General features: G+C 43.6%; 1 protein-coding gene across 5 annotated transcripts in view; it reads right to left on the bottom strand.

The window, feature by feature from the left end:
• LOC126427298 (zinc finger protein 708-like) overlaps window positions 1-22,003 on the bottom strand; it is a 223,677-nt gene that overhangs the window by 107,515 nt on the left and 94,159 nt on the right. The window lies entirely within an intron of this gene.

Here is a 22,003-nt window from a genome sequence, read left to right as displayed (position 1 = left end):
AAATGGAGTACTAGCTAAAAGGAATGTGTTTGTGCTTACTGGGTTCATGCCAGCAGTTGGGAAATGTAACATAGTCCAAATGCGATTGTACATACATATGAGAAAGTGCTTGCCCACAAGAGAAGGCTGCTGCAACATATGAATGTGAACATCGTTCGGCCCTGGGGTGGGAGACGGATATGAGGTGAGAGCATGGTCAACTCCCCCACAGTAAAGGCTGCATTGTAGTATTGAAAATTCTGAGAGCAGATGGGTATCACATGAGCCGCCTCCACTTGTTTCCAAGGGAGGAAGGCTGGGTGACAGTGAGTGGAGCTCAAGACCTCTGCAAAATAGCTGCCCGAGGTGTTGGAGGTAGCAATAGGTTCCACAATGACATCATCTAATATGGTCAGGGTAGAAATCAGGGAATGAATCTTAGTACCAGAGAGCCAATGGAGGTTGCCCACTCAATAGAAGAGGGAGTGAAACTGTTAAAAGAACTAGTAAAGGAAATCCGGCTAGCTTTTTTTTGCTATCCCAAAGAAAGTGACAACATTGCACATGCAACTGTTTATAATGAGTAACAGTTTTCTATCATAGGATGATGGTTAAAAATGTGGAGAGAATGTGTCTGCACACATATCACAACATGGCATGACTCAGTCCACTAGAAACTGGGACATGGTGCAGTTGAGTAGTGGTGCCAAGTATGGAATAATTTGCAGCAGTTAAGGATAATGGTCATAAGGTAGTCTAATTGGTCATCGCAACTGGGGAAATGCTGTTCATCATAGGTCCTCATGGAGGTGCCTCCAGTCGCCCTTAGAAAGCTGTCAAATAGGTTTACATGCAGGTGTGGCAGGAGTCAGTAAATGGGAAATGGTTGCTCAAGTACAAGGCAGAGGGAATGGACCACTCAAGATGACAGGCAACGTTGGTAGTGCAGAACGAGAGGTCCAAATGGGAATAGGTGTGTGTGTGGAGTCTGAAAGGAATGTGAATGCTGCAGTGTTAAGACAGATGAGGTTGAATTGACTGATAGGTTCAGCAAAGAGGGAATCTCTTGGGCAGGGTCTGAAAGAGCCCCAAAGGGGATAGAGGTCATTACATCATCGAGCAGCAAAAATGGTTGAAGCTGAACTATAAGCTGGAGTAAGTCTACCCCCGTGACAGTCAATAATGACGGTATGTAAACGTTACAAAGAGGAAAGGTTAAACGAGGAAGGAAAGTGAGGACTGCAACAGCTTGCATCAAGGCGTTCAATGAGATGGTTTGGTTATGGTCATCATCCTGAATTACCGGTGTGACTCCACTGACATGGAATGCCATCCTCAGGGAAAAGTCAAAGCACACCGGAAGGTCAAAGCACTCATGAAAACATAATTTCGTTTCCTGGAGGCAGAAAACAACTGGATGCTGCATTCCAAGAGCAGCTGTAATTCTTCCACATTGAATCTAATGTCACGAACATTCCATAGTACAAGAGTCGTAACAGGGAATGGAGAGGAGGCAACAAACAATGGGCAGTCATCTTAGCAGCTCCTGAATGCCAGCCTTTGAAGACTCACTGCTACAGGGCGCAGAGGCTGGAGGATTCTGTTCTACAAAATCTATGGAGGTGCTGGCATCCCCCTGGGTTGGACTATGGACTCCAGGAAAGTAAAGCAGCAGGCAGTGAACACTACTGAAATGGAGGTCAGCCGGGTGAGGCTATCATGTGGTGACACCATTGAGGAGGATCTCCATGTCAGGGAAGGAGAAGACTGCTAGCCTTCGTTCGATTTTTTTAAGAGCCTGTACAGTTGGTAGATGCTTGTTGGGGGAAGGACATAAAAAGTCGTTGCAGGATTGTTTGTTTTGTCCTTTGTAGGCTGCTTGTTGTGCCTGCATGTGATTTCGTCGCTGGAGGAGATTTGGTGGCTTGTTGTGCAGTTGTAGGTGAAGGAGATGGGAAGAGTAGGGCGATTTCACAACTGCAGTACTGAATTGGAGGCCGCAAATCTGGATGGCCATGTCCTTCGTGGAGCAAAGCACTGCAAGAACGGTACTGTAAGTGCCAGATAATAAAATGCAAGGCTTTTGAGTTGCCAACAACTTGCGAGTGACAGTGTGGGGTATTTTTCCTTCACCCAGATTTCCTGAATGGCCCACTTATCGAGATACATGGGACACTCATGGGATGAGTGGGCACGGTCACCACTGCAATTCATGTAGTGGGGAGGAGGGGGCAGGCAATTGCCCTCATGAGCATCCCTACCACAAGTCACCTATACAGCTGTGTTTTGACACAACCTGCGTGTAGCTACAATGTTGACACTACTAGCAACGCATTGGGTTTGGAATATATGGTTGGACCATGATGACTTAATAGCCTACCTTGATATTCGATGGAATTATTACTTGATCAAATATGAGAAAAAGAGTGCATGTAGACACTAAGTTCACATCAACGTTTTCTACTACCCGATGGACTGCAGTGACATCCTTGTCAGAGAGATGATGTTTGACTACCCTCTCGGTCAGACTATCTAGCAGTCAAGTGTAAATAACACCATGTAAGGAGCTTAGTGTACAATGGGAGCGAAACTGTAACTAGTCGCTGGGCTTGAAAATTACAAGTGTTCTCCAGAAGCAAGACAGCAACTGTACAACACCTTTATGAATAATGAATGGATTAACTGAAGCAAAAGATTGATCTCCTTTTATATGTGACACCATGAGGAATCAAGGTGCAGCTGGCAGGGTTGCCAAATCTTTAGCTGCATTCCATTTATGTATAATAGGTGCAGACAGATGATTGTGATTGGTTCACAGCGGAAAAAAAAAGCAGGATTGCCAGTGTCTCCAGTGTGTCTGATGGCACACTCGTTCTGACTGGGGGAGTGCCTTCAGAGGGAACTCACCTGCTCACCTACCTTAGATGATCGTTCATATCTCAGGTCACATCCCTCAAACTCCAGACAGAGGGACCAAATTTCCATTTTGGAAGGTGATAGCTCAGGCAGTCACCCCTCCCTGGGCTTCACCTGTACTGGGGTATATGTGAACCCTACCTGTCGATCCATGGCTAGGACATATGCATTACCTAGTCACCTGTTATGCATCAAACTCATGGACCGACCTTTAACAGCACACAGGGAGGAAGAAGAAATGGATAGAGACATCAAACACTGTAGTGGAGAATAAAGAAAGAGGGAAAATATGAGGATCTGTTCCGATGATAAGGTACTGAAACTTCACAGCATATTCCTGAAAGTACCCATGACATGTTCCCCAAGTGACGGGAAAAATGACAACGGGAGGATAGACATGCAGCACGCAAAGGGAAGAGGTGCTGAATGATAGGGGCCCTGTAATAGCCAAGCATTAACTCACCAAAGTGGTGAAGTCGTGGGGTAAGAGAGGGGGCGAAATAAAAAGAAGAGAGGTCATGGTGCTATTAGCCAGTTCTCTTCACCTAAAGTTCAAAAAATGTCACCAAACTGTCCAAACGGATACATTAATAGTAGATCCTAAATTGATTTCTGTGGTTATTTCACAATACTCTCTATTTCACCTATACAACTCCTGTATTTATGATTGTGGAGGATGAAAAACAACAATGACAACAGGTATTTCATTTTACAGTTTGGCCTATTTTCTGCTGCAGTGTTTTCACTCCTCTTATGCTTTCAGGCTTACATGTCCTCACTTTGTATGCTTTCTTCACTTTTTCAATGTTTAACTCATCTGAATCAAGATTAAAAACTGATCACCAGTTCCCAGTACCTGTTAAAAGTTTTTCCACTGTATTCCTTTATCTGTTATCCACCAAAGTATGATATGGTTGATACACAGTTCTTTCTCCTGGTGATATCAATGTACACGAAAAAAATGAATAAACATTTATCATCTCTCAATTCGACTACACAGTTCATATTTTCAAACAATACTTTCTTCAGTGACTTCTCCTATCACAAAATTCCAACCTTCCATTACAAACTTGCAGCTCTCTTCCTCCTGTAGAGCTTCAGCACATCTATTCTATTACGTTTTCTTGATAAGAGGGTGTTGGCGTATACACATGGACTATTAACAGATCTTTCAGTATGATTTTATTTATGACAACGGTGAGTCTATCTTCTCATAAGTTACTCGTTGTACGCAACCTGCTACCTCATTTCATTCTATAATGCCAACACAGTCGATACTTTTTGCTCTTCTCCTTGAGTAATAAATTTTAACATCTTTGCTCCTTTCACCCTGTCCTTATCATCAAACTTCACCTAAATCTATCTCATCCATTTTATTGACCTCCATTTCCATCTTGCATTTTTCCAGCTTTCCTGGTTGAAGCAAAGTCAGAACGTTCCAAGTCACAGTAAGCAATCCTTTACACTGTCACAAAAGTTATAGGACAGTGGTACGCACATACGCAGACAGCAGCAGAATAATGTACACAAGGTATAAAAGGAAGTGCATTTGCAGAACTGTCATCTGTACTCAGGTGCTTCGTGTAAAAATGTGTCTGACATGATTATGGCTGCACAATGAGAACTGACAGACTTTCAACATTGAATGATAGTTGGAGCTATACACATAGTGCATTCCATTTTGGAAACCGTTGGGGAATTTAATATTCTGAGATCCACACTGTCCAGAGCGTGTCAAGAATGCCACGTTTTAGGCATTACCTCTCATTACAGACAATGCAGTGGTCGGCAGCCTTCACTTAATGACCAAGAGCAATGGCGTTTTCATAGAGTTGTCAGAACAGACAAGCAACACTGCATGAAAAACCCATAGATATCTGTGTGGAACACACGATGAACATATCCATTACGACAATGTAGCAGAATTGTGTGTTAATGGGATATTGCAGCATATGGTGACACAACTGCCTCTGCTAACAGTATGACATCGTCTGGAGCACCTTTCCTGAGCGTATCAGTTGGACTCTAGACAAATGAAAAACCATGGTGTGGTCAGGTGATTCCCAGTTCCTGTTGGTAAAAGCTGATGGTAGTGTTCAAGTGTGGTGCAGACCCCATGAAGCCATGGAAGTTTCCACAAGGCACTTTTCAAGCTGGTGGTGGCTCTATAATGCTGTGGGCTGTGTTTACATGAAATGGACTGGGTTTTCTGGTCCAACTGAACCGATCATTAACTGGAAATGGTTATGCTTGGCTACTTGGAGACCACTTACAGTCATTCACGGACTTCACGTTCAAAAACAATGATGGTATTTTTATGGATGACAATATGCCATGTCATCAGACCACAATTGTTTGTGACTGGTTTGAAGAATACTACGGACAATTCAAGAGAATTAATTGGCCGCATAGGTCCCCTCACATGAATTCCATCAAACATTTATGGGTCATAACTGAGAGCTCAATCCGTGCACAAAATCTTGCACTGGCGACACTTTTGCAACTATGTATGGCTGTACAGACAGCATGGCTCAATATTTCTGCAGTTCCAATAACTTGCTGAGTCCATGTCACATTGAGTTGCTAGGCAATGCTGGAGTGAAGCAGAAGGTATTCCGTGACTTCCGTCAACTTAGTGTACTTCTCCTGGGTTGATACTTCTCTAGTAGCTTGGCCCATAGATCAAGCCAAGAAGCTATTTTATCTCCAGAATGTCCGACAAAAGAAGACACTATCGCATTGCCTTTTACAAAAAAATAGCCATTGAATACTTAACGCATTGATTTCCTGTTGACTTCTGCATGCTAATGCCATTGGCCAAATTATGTCACGTCATCTGCCAGTAAGAGTGATTTTTCATCCCAAGACTAGTTGGGAATTAAGAGACTAACCAGCAAGGTCATCAGCCTCTCCATCCAGGAGTAGTTTATCTGGAATCAGTAATGTACCCATGAAGTAAGTGTTCTGACAATGAAAGTATATAGGAGTGGTAAGACCACGGTACTGGAGGCAATATTGAGGCCAGAGCTGAGAAAGTGTTTATGGTGAAGTGTATGACTTGGTCAGTACATAGCTCAGAGTGAACAAGCAGTCTCCCAAGTCTCAGTCAGTCATGAGAAAATCCTTACCACACATCTGATCCCTGCCAGCCCAGTAAAGGGCAAATACAGTTCCAGAGCAAAGAATCTCTTCTAGTCAGTATATTCATAGCTGTAACAGTGAAAAGACTAAAAATGTAATCCACAATAAGAACAAGAGGAAAATAGGTAAGGCAGGAGGTGAGTTTCGCCAGGGCTCTGCATGCTACAGGAATCGTCCCACCCACAACCATCACCCCCAGCTCCAATGCAGTCATTTCATTAAAGGCATCCACTACTCAACAGAGTGATACCTCTGAAACAGGAAACAGTGCTGCAGGAAAGAAGAAAAACCACGTCTAAAAGCAGTTAAAACAGAGTAAGAGAGGGATGAAAGGGTGATCTGGTCAAGGTGATAGGATCAAGGGAATCCCAGGCCCACCATTGGAAGCTGTTCCAAGCCAAAATGTCACGCCACTGTCTTGATAGCAGCTTAATATCGTTTACCTGAAAATAAAACCACCTTCATAGGAAAAAATGGAGAAACAGTTCAACTATCTTTGAATCATCCATCAATATTAGAGGCTTTGCGTGGAGGACCAGAAGAAGGGGACCTTCCACCAAGATATGAGCTACTGTCTGTAAACCTCCACTACTACAATGTGGGGATGGTTTGCTATGTAACATAAAACTATGGGTTAGCATGGTGTGACCAATGTGAGGCGACATTTGACAGCGGATTTCTTCTGGGAGAAAAGAAGGAAAAGCACCACACAGCAGCAGTCTCCTTGATAGCACAGAGTTTATCAGAGGGGGCAACAGACAACAAAATGTCATTTCATCTCCCAGTGAGCAGAGGTCTTATTTGTACCCACAAATCAGCACATGGGGTCAGCAAAGCGAATGGGTACATGAGTAATAGCTCATCCAGCTAATTGCTTGGCCAGTCCATTCCTTGGGATACCTATTTGACTTGAGGCTCAACGAAAGATAGCTGAGCAGTCAGTGTGACTGACTCCAGTGAAAATGCCATTATTAGCAGAGATCACACAGTAACAAAAGCAACACTGGTAAATGGCCTGAAAACAGCTCATTCAGTCACTACATATTGAAATGTGGTCAAGGTAGCGCTTTCATTTGCAATGTAAAATCGTGAATGAGGTGTGCGGCCATATCTATATTAGATACAAGTATGGGAATAGCTATTATGGACGCTCTAATAACAGTAAAATAGCCACAGGTATTGTTGAGACTACTCTTTTTAATGACATGTTTCGAAAATATCATCATCAGACTGAATTAACTTGACTCAGTACATTGTATGGTGTCTGTTCCCTTAATTGAATCTGATGATGATATTTTCGGAACACGTCATTAAAAATAGCGGCCACAAAAATACCTCTGGCTATTTTACTATTATTATAGCGTCCATAACAGCTATTCCCATGCTCCTATCAAGGAGGGCTCTGTTAACGGCCATCAACTCCACTCTAAAAACACTACATATTTCTAATAATGAATACTGTTCTTGACTGATGGGATGTAAAAGCATATCCCATGTTATACATGGTTTTAGAGTCGCCAGTATAAAAGATGGCAGTACCCTGAAAGTCTTGAAAAACTGAACAGAAGACACTGTAATGCCATGGTGGTGACAGACTTTAGGACCTTGAAATAGATCTGTCCTAATTTGTATTCACAGCTTGGCCACCAACAAATGGGGTGGGGAGGGGAGGGGAGAAAAATTTTAAGCACATTCCAGGAGAGGCAGAGATCCTGGCAGAGGACTGGGGGGCCCTTCCAACTGGTAATCTCATCTCAGAGCAGGTATTAGGATGTCGATGACCTTTCTATACAAAAAAGAATAGGATATGTTGGATGTTTAGGGAACTGTTGAATGGTGATTGCATATGAGACCAAGAGTTGGTACCATCAGAACTGAAGAGGTCAGATACCAGTTCCTGCAGGGAAAGTATCTATGGGAAGATGCCAGTAGCCAAAGTCACTCCTTGATGATGGATTGGGTGTAACTATTTTGAAACCGAAGGCACAACCAATCTACAAATCTGGCAACCATAGTCCATTCAGCATGAGACCAGGGGCTGGTAAATATAGGGAAGAGTAGCATGATCCACATCACAAGAGGTGTGGGCCAGGACACACAGTATTACGTTATTTCCACGCAGCTAGTCTTTAGCTGATGAGAAGGGGCTTTTTATGAAAATAGAGATCCAAAAAATGGGACTGCGCAACAACTTCCAAGTGCTGGCTACCTGTCAGGGTTCTAGGTAAATGGACCACGGTACAACGACAGAAATAAATGACTTGCACTTCTGTAGGACAGAAATTGAAACCGTGAGAAATTACGTATATGGAGGCCCTTTGAATGGCGCCTTGGAGATGATGTTCAGTTGAAGATACTCAGTGGCAGCTGTATCAAATACAAAAGTCGTTAACAAACAGTGCAAAAGCGAACAATGATACAGAAGAGGTCACTAGCCTTTTGAGGCAACGAAGAGTGTGACACTTAGCGCAAACCCTGCTGGACACCACTCTCTCTGCCCCATGGAAAACTGAGATAAGTACAAACTTAAACCCAGAACTAACTGTGGAATAAACATCGATGAATAAAAATCGACAGGGAGCCTTAAAAGCCTGTCACGGAGGATAAGTAAAATACGATGGCGCCAAGTAATGTCATATGTAGGTCAAAAAGACGGATTTCGGATTGCTCTTTCGAACTGGCCCAGATGGTTGGTCATGGATCGGCCCTCCCAGAAACAACACTGAAAGGGGAACAAAACGTCCAGACTCGAGAACCCAGCATAATGTGTGGGCAAACCATTCTTTCAAGCAAATTTCCGAGCATGTTGATGAGCACTATCAGTCGGTAGTTGCCACGAGAAGTTGGGTTTCTGCCTCTCTTAAGCACTTGGATTATGAAGTATCTCACTATTGTGAAGGGAACACATCTTCAAGACAAATACGTTTTAAGACCATGAGTAGATGTAGCCTTTGACAAACATACAGGTGTTGGATAATCTAATTATGAATTGAATCAGCGTCTCAGGTTGTATCGGGAGAAGGCAAGAGCCTGAAGCAGTTCCCAGTCAGTGAAAGATTGTTTATACACCGAAGCGCCAAAGGAATTGGTATAGGCAAGTGAATTCAAATACAGAGATCTGTAAACAGGCGGAATATGGCACATCTGTCGCCAAGACTATACAGGGTGGTCCATTGATCATGACCAGGCCAAGTATCTCACGAAATAAGCGTCAAACGGAAAAACTACAAAGAACGAAACTTGTCTAGCTTGAAGGGGGAAACCAGATGGTGCTATGGTTGGCCCGCAAGGCGCTGCCATAGGTCAAACGGATATCAACTGCGTTTTTTAAAATAGGAACCCCCATTTATATTACATATTCGTGTAGTATGTAAAGAAATATGAATGTTTTAGTTGGACCACTTTTTCGTTTTGTGATAGATGGCGCTGTAATAGTCACGAACATATGGCTCAATTTTAGACAAACAGTTGGTAACAGGTAGGTTTTTTAAATTAAGATACAAAACGTAGGTACGTTTCAACATTTTATTTCGGTTGTTCCAATGTGATACATGTACCTTTGTGAACTTTTCATTTCTGAGAACACATGCTGTTACAGCGTGATTACCTGTAAATACCACATTAATGCAATAAATGATCAAAATGATATCCGTCAACCTAAAATGCATTTGGCAATACGTGTAACGACATTCCTCTCAACAGCGAGTAGTTCGCCTTCCATAATGTTCACACATGCATTGACAATGTGCTGACGCATGTTGTCAGGCATTGTCGGTGGGTCACGATAGCAAATATACTTCAACTTTCCTCACAGAAAGAAATCAGAGGACGTCAGGTCTGGTAAACGTGCAGACCATGGTATGGGTGCTTCGACGACCAATCCACCTGTCATGAAATATGCTATTCAATACCGCTTCAACCACACGCGAGCTATGTGCCGGACATCCATCATGTTGGAAGTACATCGCCATTCTGTCAAGCAGTGAAACATGTTGTAGTAACGTCAGTAGAACATTACGTAGGAAATCAGCATACATTGCACCATATAGATTGCCATCGATGAAATGGGGGCCAATTATCCTTCCTCCTATAATGCCGCACCATACATTAACCCGCCAAGGTCGCTGATGTTCCACTTGTCACAGTCATCGTGGATTTTCCATTGCCCAATAGTGCATATTACGTCGGTTTACGTTAACGCTGTTGGTGAATGACGCTTCGTCACTAAACAGAGCGTGTGCAAAAAATCTGCATCGTCCCGTAATTTCTCTTGTGCCCAGTGGTAGAACTGTACACGAAGTTCAAAGTCGTCGCCATGCAATTCCTGGTGCATAGAAACATGGTACGGGTGCAACCGATGTTGATGTACATTCTCAACACTGAAGTTTTTGAGATTCCCGCTTCTCGCGCAATTTGTCTGCCACTGATGTGCGCATTAGCGGCAACAGCAGCTATAACACCTACTTGGGCATCATCATTTGTTGCACGTCGTGGTTGACGTTTCACATGTGGCAGAACACTTCCTGTTTCCTTAAATAACGTAACTATCCGGCGAACGGTCCGGACACTTGGATGATGTCGTCCAGGATACCTAGCAGCATACATACCACACTCCCATTGGGCATTTTGATCACAATAGCCATATATCAACACGATATCGATCTTTTCCGCAATTGGCAAACCGTTCATTTTCACACAGGTAATGTATCACGAAGCAAATACCGTCCGCACTGGCGGAATGTTACGTGATACCAGCGTTTGTGACTATTACAGCGCCATCTATCACAAAGCGAAAAAAGTGGTCCAACTAAAACATTCATATTACTTTACATACTACACGAATATGTAATAAAAAATGGGGGTTCCTATTTAAAAAAAAACCGCCGTTGATATCCGTTTGACTTATGGCTGCACCATCTAGCGGGCCAACCATAGTGCCATCTGGTTTCCCCCTTCAAGCTAGACGAGTTTCGTTCCTTGTAGTTTATTCGTTTGATGCTTATTTCGTGAGATATTTGGCCCAGTCACTATCAATGGATCATCCTGTATAAGGCAACAAGTATCTGGTGCAGTTGTTAGATCAGCTACTGTTGCTACAATGGGAGGTTATCAAGATTTGTGCGAGTTCGAATGTGGTGTTATAGTTGATGTACGAGTGATGAGACACAGCACCTCTGAGGTAGTGATGAAGTGGGGATTTTCCCATACAACCATTCACATGTTTACCATGAACATCAGGAAGCCAGTAAAACATCAAATCTCCTACATCGCTGTGGCCAGTAAAAGATTCTGCAGGAATGGGAACAACGACACTGAAGAAAAACTTTCAACACGACAGAAGTGCAACTCTTCCACAAATTGCTGTAGATTTCAATGCTGGGCTGTCAACATGTGTCAGTGTGTGAACCGTTTAATGAAACATCATCGATATGGGCTTTCAGCACAGAAGCACACTTGTGTACCCTTGATGACTCCACGACACAGATGTTTACACCTGACCTGGGCCCATCAACACCAACATTGGACTGTTGATGACTGGAAATGTGTGGTGGGACAAGTCTTGTTTCAAACTGTATTCAGCGGATGAATGTGTATTGGTGTGGAAACAACCTCATGCATCCATGGACTCAGCATGTCAGCAGGGCACTGCTCAAGCTGGTGGGGGTCCTGTAATGGTGTGGGGCATGTGCAGGTGGAGTGATATGGGACCCCTGATATGTCTAGATACGACTCTGACGGATGACATGTACATAAGCATCCTGTGTGATCACCTGCATCCATTCTAGTCCATTGTGCACTGACAGACTTGAGCAATTCCAGCAGGACAATGCAACACCCCACAAATTCATAATTCTTACAGAGTGGCTCCTGGAGCACTCTTCTGAGTTTAAACACATCCACTGGACACTACACTCTGCAGACATGAACATTATTTAGTATATCTGGTATGTCTTGCAACATGCTGTTCAGAAGAGATCTCCTCCCTCTTTTACTCTTACGGATTTATGGGCGACCCTACAGGGTTCATGGTGTCAATTCCCTCCAGCACTACTTCAGACATTAGTCCAGTCCAGCCCATGTCATGTTGTGGCACTTCCGCACTCTCACGGGGCCCTACACGATGTGAGGCAGGTGTACCAGTTTCTTTCACTTTTCAGTGTATGATATGTCTTTGACGGAGGGGGGGGGGGGAGGGGGGCAGGCTGAAACACAAAGATACATCTTCAGCTTCTTGTTTCTGCAGTACAGAGGTAGCCAAATAATAAGAGGATAGAGATGCTGTCATGAAGTGTTGCACAGTGTTTAGCAAGAACTGATGCAATGGTAGATAGAACACCCTTAAGGACAAGATCAGGAACAGCTGTTGACCACTGGTAATCTAGAAAACTATACAGCTTGGCCCACACATGGGATGAAGAAACACACAGTCCCAGAGATGAGGCTTAGCACTCCCAGCATTCGTTCTTACTGTATTTAATTAGATAGCAAGCCTTAGCACAAAGTGACTTAAAAGCACAAAGTGACTTAAAAGTGATTAGCTTGGTCTGCAAAGGATATTGCTAGAGATGTTGCAGGCTTCTTTGGTGATTTGGAACACCTATTGCAATGTCTTTGGTCTACCATGGCACCAACTGGTGTAGGAGGGGACATGTAGAAAGGGAAATGGCAGTTCTAGTGGCACGGATGATCATGTCAAAGATGTCTTGCACAAACTCATCAATGCCATCTGCCAGAGAGGGGACAGAAGTAACAAAAGTATACAGCAACCAGTTGGCTCTTCGAAACAGCTGGCGGTGGAAAAGAAGTGACAGGATCACCAGAAATTCATTACTGTCACAAAAATCGTCATTTACTGACCAATGCACTGGAGCCACAAGAATGGTGAAAGATATCATTAGATGAACAGCTGAGAAAGTGTCATGGACAGCACTGAAGTGGGTAGGAGTATCATCAGTGAGGAGAGACAGATCACGATAACAAGCTGGTAAAGCAGAAGATCCCTACCAGACAAATTGGTGCTCCTGCACATAGGTATGCATGCACTAAATCTCCAAGTGGGAGAAAGGGAGAAAAGCGCCCTACTTGGAGATATGCAAACATTGCAAATGATGATTGCTCAGATCATTTACACTTGCATATCACTACTGCTTCTGATGTGTAAATGGGAATCCACTCACTGTCCGCACGTCTGTGTGTGTGTGTGTGTGTGTGTGTGTGTGTGTGTGTGTTTCCAGTTCCAGAATAGACGTGAAGGAACCAGAAGGTTTGCTCACATCCCAGGATCACTGCCTATCACTGTGAAGATGGATGAGTAACAGGTGGCCATGGGATCCACAGCCAGCAGTTCCTTGAGCCAATGGCTGGCATTATGCCTCTGATCTGTGCATTTCCAGGGAGAGGGTTCCCAAAAGAGAAGTGGTTTCTGAATATGGTTCCATGGGCAACACAAGAGAGGAGGGCAATGGGAGAAATGGTTCCTAAAATACTGAGGTAGTGGGAGTGATGGCTGTGAAATTTGCGTAATTGGTCATAATTTCAACATGATGTAGGTATTCATAGAGTATCCGCCAGAAAAATGTATACACTCTTTGTCAAGCTCTATAGAGATATCGATATTGTCGTTTGATTTGAGTTATGAGTGTGTTGTAGTATGGTCTTTGGCTCAACAGATGTTAGTACTTTCATTTCGGTATTGAGAAAACAAGATGGCTGGAGCACGCTTGACATTCGAGCAACAAAAATATATTGTGAAGTAGTTATTCAAGTTTGATTATGCCACTGAAGTGCAATATCAGTGGCGGTGGGAGTTTGAAACAGAACAGCCAACCTGCCTAACAATTAAATGCTTCACTGACAAGTTTGAATTGCATGGAACGATTTGTATTACTCACAAAGGAAGACCAGGAAGACAGCGTACAACTACAAGTCCTGCTTCGTCGCCTCTCATGTTGGAAACGTTTGTTAATTCTCCACAGAACTCTGCTATGCAATGTGGGGGTTAGAAGTGTAAGTGTATGGAGAATTCTGAAAGCTGCGAAGTGAAAAGTTTACATTCCATGATTGCTGCACGCTATTAATGACGACAATCCTGATCGCCGAATGCAATTCTGAAAATGGTATCAGCAAATGGTAACTGGTGACGAACAATTTGTGACGAAGGTTGTATGGAGTGACGTGAATAGGCATAACAGTGTGTACTGGGCACCGGAAAATCAGTATGTTTATTTGGTTAATGTGGTCAACCTACAATGGGTTCATGAATGGCGTGGACTATCATCTAGGAGTTTAGTAGGACTCCTTTTCTTTGATGCAACTGTCACTAGAGAAATGTATCTGGAAATGTTACACACATCAATTTTGTCAGGTATACGTGCACTTTATGGAGCTAATGAAGCAGTCTTCTACCAACAGGACAGGGCGCCACCACACAATCACCCAGCTGCATGAGCTTTCCTGGATGAGAATTTTCTGGGTCATCAGATTGGACGAAGATGGCCCATTGAGTTCCCTCCACTGTCGCCAGATCTAACACCTATGGACTTTTACTTGCGGGGAACTGTGAAAGGTAATGTCTATTGACGTAAGCCATGCACGCTGGAGGAACTTTGCCATGAGATTGAGCGACATGTGCACCAATCTCCACTGTGACACTGACTGACGTAGTTGAGGTGACTGCTCGTCATTCTGTTATGTGTAAAGCCACCAACGGTGAACATTTCGAACATTTAAAGTAACTTCTTTTCTATTTTGAAGATTAAGCAAATAGGTGAATGTGGAAGACCATGTTCTGTACAACTGACAGACACAGATGACTACTCACAGGGACTATCTTCGTCGAGTGATTGTGCACATTTGCCACATTTTGGGTCTGCTGTGCAATGGGATGACATATAGCTGAAATGCAAGCGTCAGAAGCACCTAACAGGCGGTGGGATGTAAAATTTCACTTCAGACTTGTACACCATGAAGGTTTTTTTTGAGAGGCCATTTCCTTCAAAGGATAAGATGGCTATATCTGTTCTATTATCCTTGGGATTTTTTTTTTTTTTTTTTTTTTTGGACACATCAGACGAAATGTATGCAATATCACTGAAGATTACCCCATAGCTCCTAATCTGCTTGGAGCAAAAGGGTTTGATGGAAGATTATTCCTTCGACCATATTCAAGGTCTTGAGTAATGGCCACTGGTATGACTGAAAAGCTGAAGGTTGGGCAGCAGAGGATATCTACTGTGCATTATTTCCAATGTTTCAACTTCTCCACATTTATCTTCAATATGTTCCAGAAAAAAATAATTGTTATGTCATAGTGAAAGTATCCCCATCAAAAAAGTATATTACTAGTAGTTAAGAGTTAAATGAGTGGAGAAGAGCTACTTTTAAATATTCTGTTTCCCTCATGTGACCGGATTATCTTTGACACTGTTTAGAAAGAAAATCAAAGTATGTTGTGTTAAAAAGATTAGTTTTCTCTGTCTTGATGGACTATGCATTTTTTCCATCAATAATTTTGTGTGTAATTTGACAGTTTTATTCTACTCTAACAATAATTAGGTTCCCAGGAGTGCTAGTAAGAAAATTAATACTATGTTAGTATCAATTAGTCGATATAAAACTATGACAAAGATGAAACATTGGCCAATATCAACTGACTGCTTTTGTGTGACATGTTCGGAAAACATCAACTGATACTTAACTGTGTTACTGAATCTCATGCAGAAGAAAATGAATATTCTAAACAGCAGCAAGGGAATTATTGAAGTATACACATATGAAGGGTAGAGAGAGCATTGAGAAACTAAATGGAGTGAACTGAACTTCCTGGTCATGCTGGATGAAAATGATTCTAACAGATTCTGATTTATGGACTGTAACTGAGCCTGGAGGGATGTAACCCGGTGGAGGTGCATCAGTTGTTGATGAAAAGACATATACAACACATCAAGGTAAGGCACCATCAAAAATAATATTTTCAATGTGTGACAAATAGTAAATGCATACAAAAAATTTGATAAATTTAGTAATAGGATAGGAAGAACTTTCAAAAATTATGTGCCCCAAAGGATAGCACATTTTGCACTGTGCAACTGAGATGAAAATTATATTCATTAGGACTGAGGACTCCCCCCCCCCCCCCCCCCCCATGAACCATGGACCTTGCCGTTGGTGGGGAGGCTTGCATGCCTCAGCAATACAGATAGCCGTACCGTAGGTGCAACCACAACGGAGGGGTATCTGTTGAGAGGCCAGACAAACGTGTGGTTCCTGAACAGGGGCAGCAGCCTTTTCAGTAGTTGCAAGGGCAACAGTCTGGATGATTGACTGATCTGGCCTTGTAACAATAACCAAAACGGCCTTGCTATGCTGGTACTGCGAATGGCTGAAAGCAAGGGGAAACTACAGCCGTAATTTTTCCCGAGGGCATGCAGCTTTACTGTATGATTACATGATGATGGCGTCCTCTTGGGTAAAATATTCCGGAGGTAAAATAGTCTCCCATTCGGATCTCCGGGCGGGGACTACTCAAGAGGATGTCGTTATCAGGAGAAAGAAAACTGGCGTTCTACGGATCGGAGCGTGGAATGTCAGATCCCTTAATCGGGCAGGTAGGTTAGAAAATTTAAAAAGGGGAAATGGATAGGTTGAAGTTAGATATAGTGGGAATTAGTGAAGTTCGGTGGCAGGAGGAACAAGACTTCTGGTCAGGTGACTACAGGGTTATAAACACAAAATCAAATAGGGGTAATGCAGGAGTAGGTTTAATAATGAATAGGAAAATAGGAATGCAGGTAAGCTACTACAAACAGCATAGTGAACGCATTATTGTGGCCAAGATAGATACAAAGCCCACACCTACTACAGTAGTACAAGTTTATATGCCAACTAGCTCTGCAGATGACGAAGAAATTGAAGAAATGTATGATGAAATAAAAGAAATTATCCAGATTGTGAAGGGAGACGAAAATTTAATAGTCATGGGTGACTGGAATTCGAGTGTAGGAAAAGGGAGAGAAGGAAACATAGGTGAATATGGATTGGGGGACACAAATGAAAGAGGAAGCCGCCTGGTAGAATTTTGCACAGAGCACAACATAATCATAACTAACACTTGGTTTAAGAATCATGAAAGAAGGTTGTATACATGGAAGAACCCTGGAGAAACTAAAAGGTATCACATAGACTACATAATAGTAAGACAGAGATTTAGGAACCAGGTTTTAAATTGTAAGACATTTCCAGGGGCAGATGTGGACTCTGACCACAATCTATTGGTTATGACCTGTAGATTAAAACTGAAGAAACTGCAAAAAGGTGGGAATTTAAAGAGATGGGACCTGGATAAACTGAAAGAACCAGAGGTTGTACAGAGATTCAGGGAGAGCATAAGGGAGCAATTGACAGGAATGGGGGAAATAAATACAGTAGAAGAAGAATGGGGAGCTTTGAGGGATGAAGTAGTGAAGGCAGCAGAGGATCAAGTAGGTAAAAAGACGAGGGCTAGTAGAAATCCTTGGGTAACAGAAGAAATATTGAATTTAATTGATGAAAGGAGAAAATATAAAAATGCAGTAAGTGAAACAGGCAAAAAGGAATACAAACGTCTCAAAAATGAGATCGACAGGAAGTGCAAAATGGCTAAGCAGGGATGGCTAGAGGACAAATGTAAGGATGTAGAGGCCTATCTCACTAGGGGTAAGATAGATACCGCCTACAGGAAAATTAAAGAGACCTTTGGTGATAAGAGAATGACTTGTATGAATATCAAGAGCTCAGATGGAAACCCAGTTCTAAGCAAAGAAGGGAAAGCAGAAAGGTGGAAGGAGTATATAGAGGGTCTATACAAGGGCGATGTACTTGAGGACAATATTATGGAAATGGAAGAGGATGTAGATGAAGATGAAATGGGAGATACGATACTGCGTGAAGAATTTGACAGAGCACTGAAAGACCTCAGTCGAAACAAGGCCCCCGGAGTAGACAATATTCCATTGGAACTACTGACGGCCGTGGGAGAGCCAGTCCTGACAAAACTCTACCATCTGGTGAGCAAGATGTATGAAACAGGCGAAATACCCTCAGACTTCAAGAAGAATATAATAATTCCAATCCCAAAGAAAGCAGGTGTTGACAGATGTGAAAATTACCGAACTATCAGCTTAATAAGTCACAGCTGCAAAATACTAACGCGAATTCTATACAGATGAATGGAAAAACTAGTAGAAGCCAACCTCGGGGAAGATCAGTTTGCATTCCGTAGAAACACTGGAACACGTGAGGCAATACTGACCTTACGACTTATCTTAGAAGAAAGATTAAGGAAAGGCAAACCTACGTTTCTAGCATTTGTAGACTTAGAGAAAGCTTTTGACAATGTTGACTGGAATACTCTCTTTCAAATTCTGAAGGTGGCAGGGGTAAAATACAGGGAGCGAAAGGCTATTTACAATTTGTACAGAAACCAGATGGCAGTTATAAGAGTCGAGGGACATGAAAGGGAAGCAGTGGTTGGGAAGGGAGTAAGACAGGGTTGTAGCCTCTCCCCGATGTTGTTCAATCTGTATATTGAGCAAGCAGTAAAGGAAACAAAAGAAAAATTCGGGGTAGGTATTAAAATTCATGGAGAAGAAATAAAAACTTTGAGGTTCGCCGATGACATTGTAATTCTGTCAGAGACAGCAAAGGACTTGGAAGAGCAGTTGAATGGAATGGACAGTGTCTTGAAAGGAGGATATAAGATGAACATCAACAAAAGCAAAACAAGGATAATGGAATGTAGTCTAATTAAGTCAGGTGATGCTGAAGGAATTAGATTAGGAAATGAGGCACTTAAAGTAGTAAAGGAGCTTTGCTATTTGGGGAGCAAAATAACTGATGATGGTCGAAGTAGAGAGGATATAAAATGTAGGATGGCAATGGCAAGGGAAGCGTTTCTGAAGAAGAGAAATTTGTTAACATCCAGTATTGATTTAAGTGTCAGGAAGTCATTTCTGAAAGTATTCGTATGGAGTGTAGCCATGTGTGGAAGTGAAACATGGACGATAAATAGTTTGGACAAGAAGAGAATAGAAGCTTTCGAAATGTGGTGCTACAGAAGAATGCTGAAGATTAGATGGGTAGATCACATAACTAATGAGGAAGTATTGAATAGGATTGGGGAGAAGAGAAGTTTGTGGCACAACTTGACCAGAAGAAGGGATCGGTTGGTAGGACATGTTCTGAGGCATCAAGGGATCACCAATTTAGTATTGGAGGGCAGCGTGGAGGGTAAAAATCGTAGAGGGAGACCAAGAGATGAATACACTAAGCAGATTCAGAAGGATGTAGGTTGCAGTAGGTACTGGGAGATGAAAAAGCTTGCACAGGATAGAGTAGCATGGAGAGCTGCATCAAACCAGTCTCAGGACTGAAGACCACAACAACAACAACAACAACAGGACTGAGGAAATGTGAAGCTATAAAAAATAATGTAGAAATGATAAACAAAACTTAAGCTGTATAGCAATCATTGGTAACAAAAGAAACATTCTGCAATGTCCTTGAAAGCTAATACTGATAAGCAAAGGGACCAAGAATATGCCAACTGCAGAACCATGTGACAAAGGACACTAACAAATGATAAAAGAAGCAACACAAAAAAGTTCTTTTGCTTGTTACAACTGACACGAAGTCAGCCAGAAGGATTCCTCAAGAAGGGCCAAGAAAATCTGATTTAGAAGATAATGTTAGCATATGGACTGAAACAAAGTGACAAGCTGGAATGATCATTTAAATAACTCACTAGAAAAACTAAACAGTGAAAATTTGGGATTGAATAAGTATAATACTACGAAAAGGACAGATGGCTACTCATCACAAAGGGGTCATGTTGAGTCACAGACAGGCACAATAATAAGACTGCTAATCAACTAAGCTTTCAGGCAGTAAGTCCTCCTTCAGAAATAGTAAACACACACACACACACACTGAAACCAGCAACCCCCCCCCCCCCCCCCCCCCCCTCTCTCTCTCTCTCTCTCTCTCTCTCTCTCTCTCTCTCTCTCTCTCTCTCTCCCCCCCCCCCCGCCCCCCCCCCTCCCCACACACACAAGACCACTGGCTCTAGTCCTATGGCCCAACTGCAGAGTGACTATGTTCAACATGAGCATCAATCTGCAGCTGGTAGTGGGGGCAACGAGAAAAAGAGGAGCATTTAAGGTTGGTTGGTTGGTTTGGGGGATTAAAGGGACCAGACTGCTACGGTCATCGGTCCCTTGTTCCAAATACAAAGAACACCCACAGAGAATAAAAACGAGGAACAGAAGAGATCACAGACGATACAGAACAAGAGATACTGAGACAAAGACAAGACAAAACAAACTAAAACCACACAGAGTGTGACGGTGGTTGGCCGACCATAGACATAAAAAAGGAAAGGCCAACCACTTAGAAACACATTAAAAAATCAGTGTAAAACCATAGGCCAAAGGCCAGAATCAACACAAAACAATAAAATAAAACAGAAACACTCAGAGTAAATGATAAAATCCCCCTGCCCGAATAAAACGTAAAACTAAATCAGCCATAGTGGAGTCGTCTGTTAAAAGGGCAGGGAGTGTAGCAGGCAGCGCAAATGTCTGCCTGACCACAGCTAAAAGGGGGCAGGCCAGCAAAATGTGGGCCACTGTCAAAGCTGCCCCACAGCGACATAGAGGAGGGTCCTCCCGGCGCAGTAAATAACTGTGCGTCAGCCGGGAGTGGCCAATGCGGAGCCGGCAAAGAACTACTGAGTCCCTGCGAGTGGCTCGCAGGGATGACCGCCACACAGCCGTCGTCTCCTTGACAGCACGGAGTTTATTGCGCATTGTCAGTTCGCGCCATTCATCGTCCCATAGCGCCAAGATTTTGCGGCGGATGACTGCCCGCAAATCAGTCTCTGGGAGGCCAACGTCCAGAGATTGCTTACTGGTGGCCTCTTTCGCCAGGCGGTCAACATGTTCGTTACCCGGGATACCGACATGACCGGGGGTCCACACAAAGACCACAGAGCGGCCGCAACAGGCGAGAGTATGCAGAGACTCGTGGATAGCCATCACCAGACGAGAACGAGGGAAACACTGGTCGAGAGCTCGTAAACTGCTTAGGGAATCGCTACACATAACGAAGGACTCACCTGAGCAGGAGCGGATATACTCTAGGGCACGAAAGATGGCGACCAGTTCAGCAGTGTAAACGCTGCAGCCATCCGGCAAGGAACGTTGTTCGGAATGGTCCCCTAGAGTGAGCGCATATCCGACATGACCAGCAACCATCGAACCGTCAGTGTAAACAACACCAGAGCCCTGATACGTGGCCAGGATGGAATAAAAGCGGCGGCGGAAGGCCTCTGGAGGGACTGAGTCCTTAGGGCCCTGTGCCAAGTCGAGCCGAAGGCTAGGGCGACGAACACACCATGGGGGTGTATGCAAAGTAGCCCGGAAAGGAGGTGGAACAGTGAAACCCTGGAGCCCAGAGAGAAGCTCTTTGACGCGGACCGCTATTGTACAACCAGACCGGGGCCGACGTTCTGGCATACGGACGACCGACCGCAGGAACAGGAGACGATAGTTTGGATGCCCGGGCGAGCTTAGAACATGGGCAGCATAAGCGGCCAGCAAACGTTGGCATCGGAACCGCAGTGGAGGTACACCTGCCTCCACTAGTACGCTGTCCACAGGGCTGGTGCGGAAAGCACCAGTGGCAAGGCGTATGCGCTGTGGAGAATTGGGTCCAGCACCCGTAACGCAGATGGGGATGCTGAGCCATAAGCTAGGCTCCCATAATCCAGACGGGACTGGATTAACGCCTGGTAGAGCCACAACAGGGTAGAGCGGTCGGCGCCCCAGCGGGTGTGGCTCAAGCATCTCAGAGCGTTTAGATGCCGCCAACACGTCTGTTTAAGCTGCCGGATATGAGGCAGCCAAGTCAACCGGGCATCGAAAACCACCCC

The sequence above is a fragment of the Schistocerca serialis genome, chromosome 11 (assembly GCF_023864345.2).
Source record: "Schistocerca serialis cubense isolate TAMUIC-IGC-003099 chromosome 11, iqSchSeri2.2, whole genome shotgun sequence".
Taxonomy (NCBI): domain Eukaryota; kingdom Metazoa; phylum Arthropoda; class Insecta; order Orthoptera; family Acrididae; genus Schistocerca; species Schistocerca serialis.
This window is presented reverse-complemented; position numbering and strand designations above follow the sequence as displayed.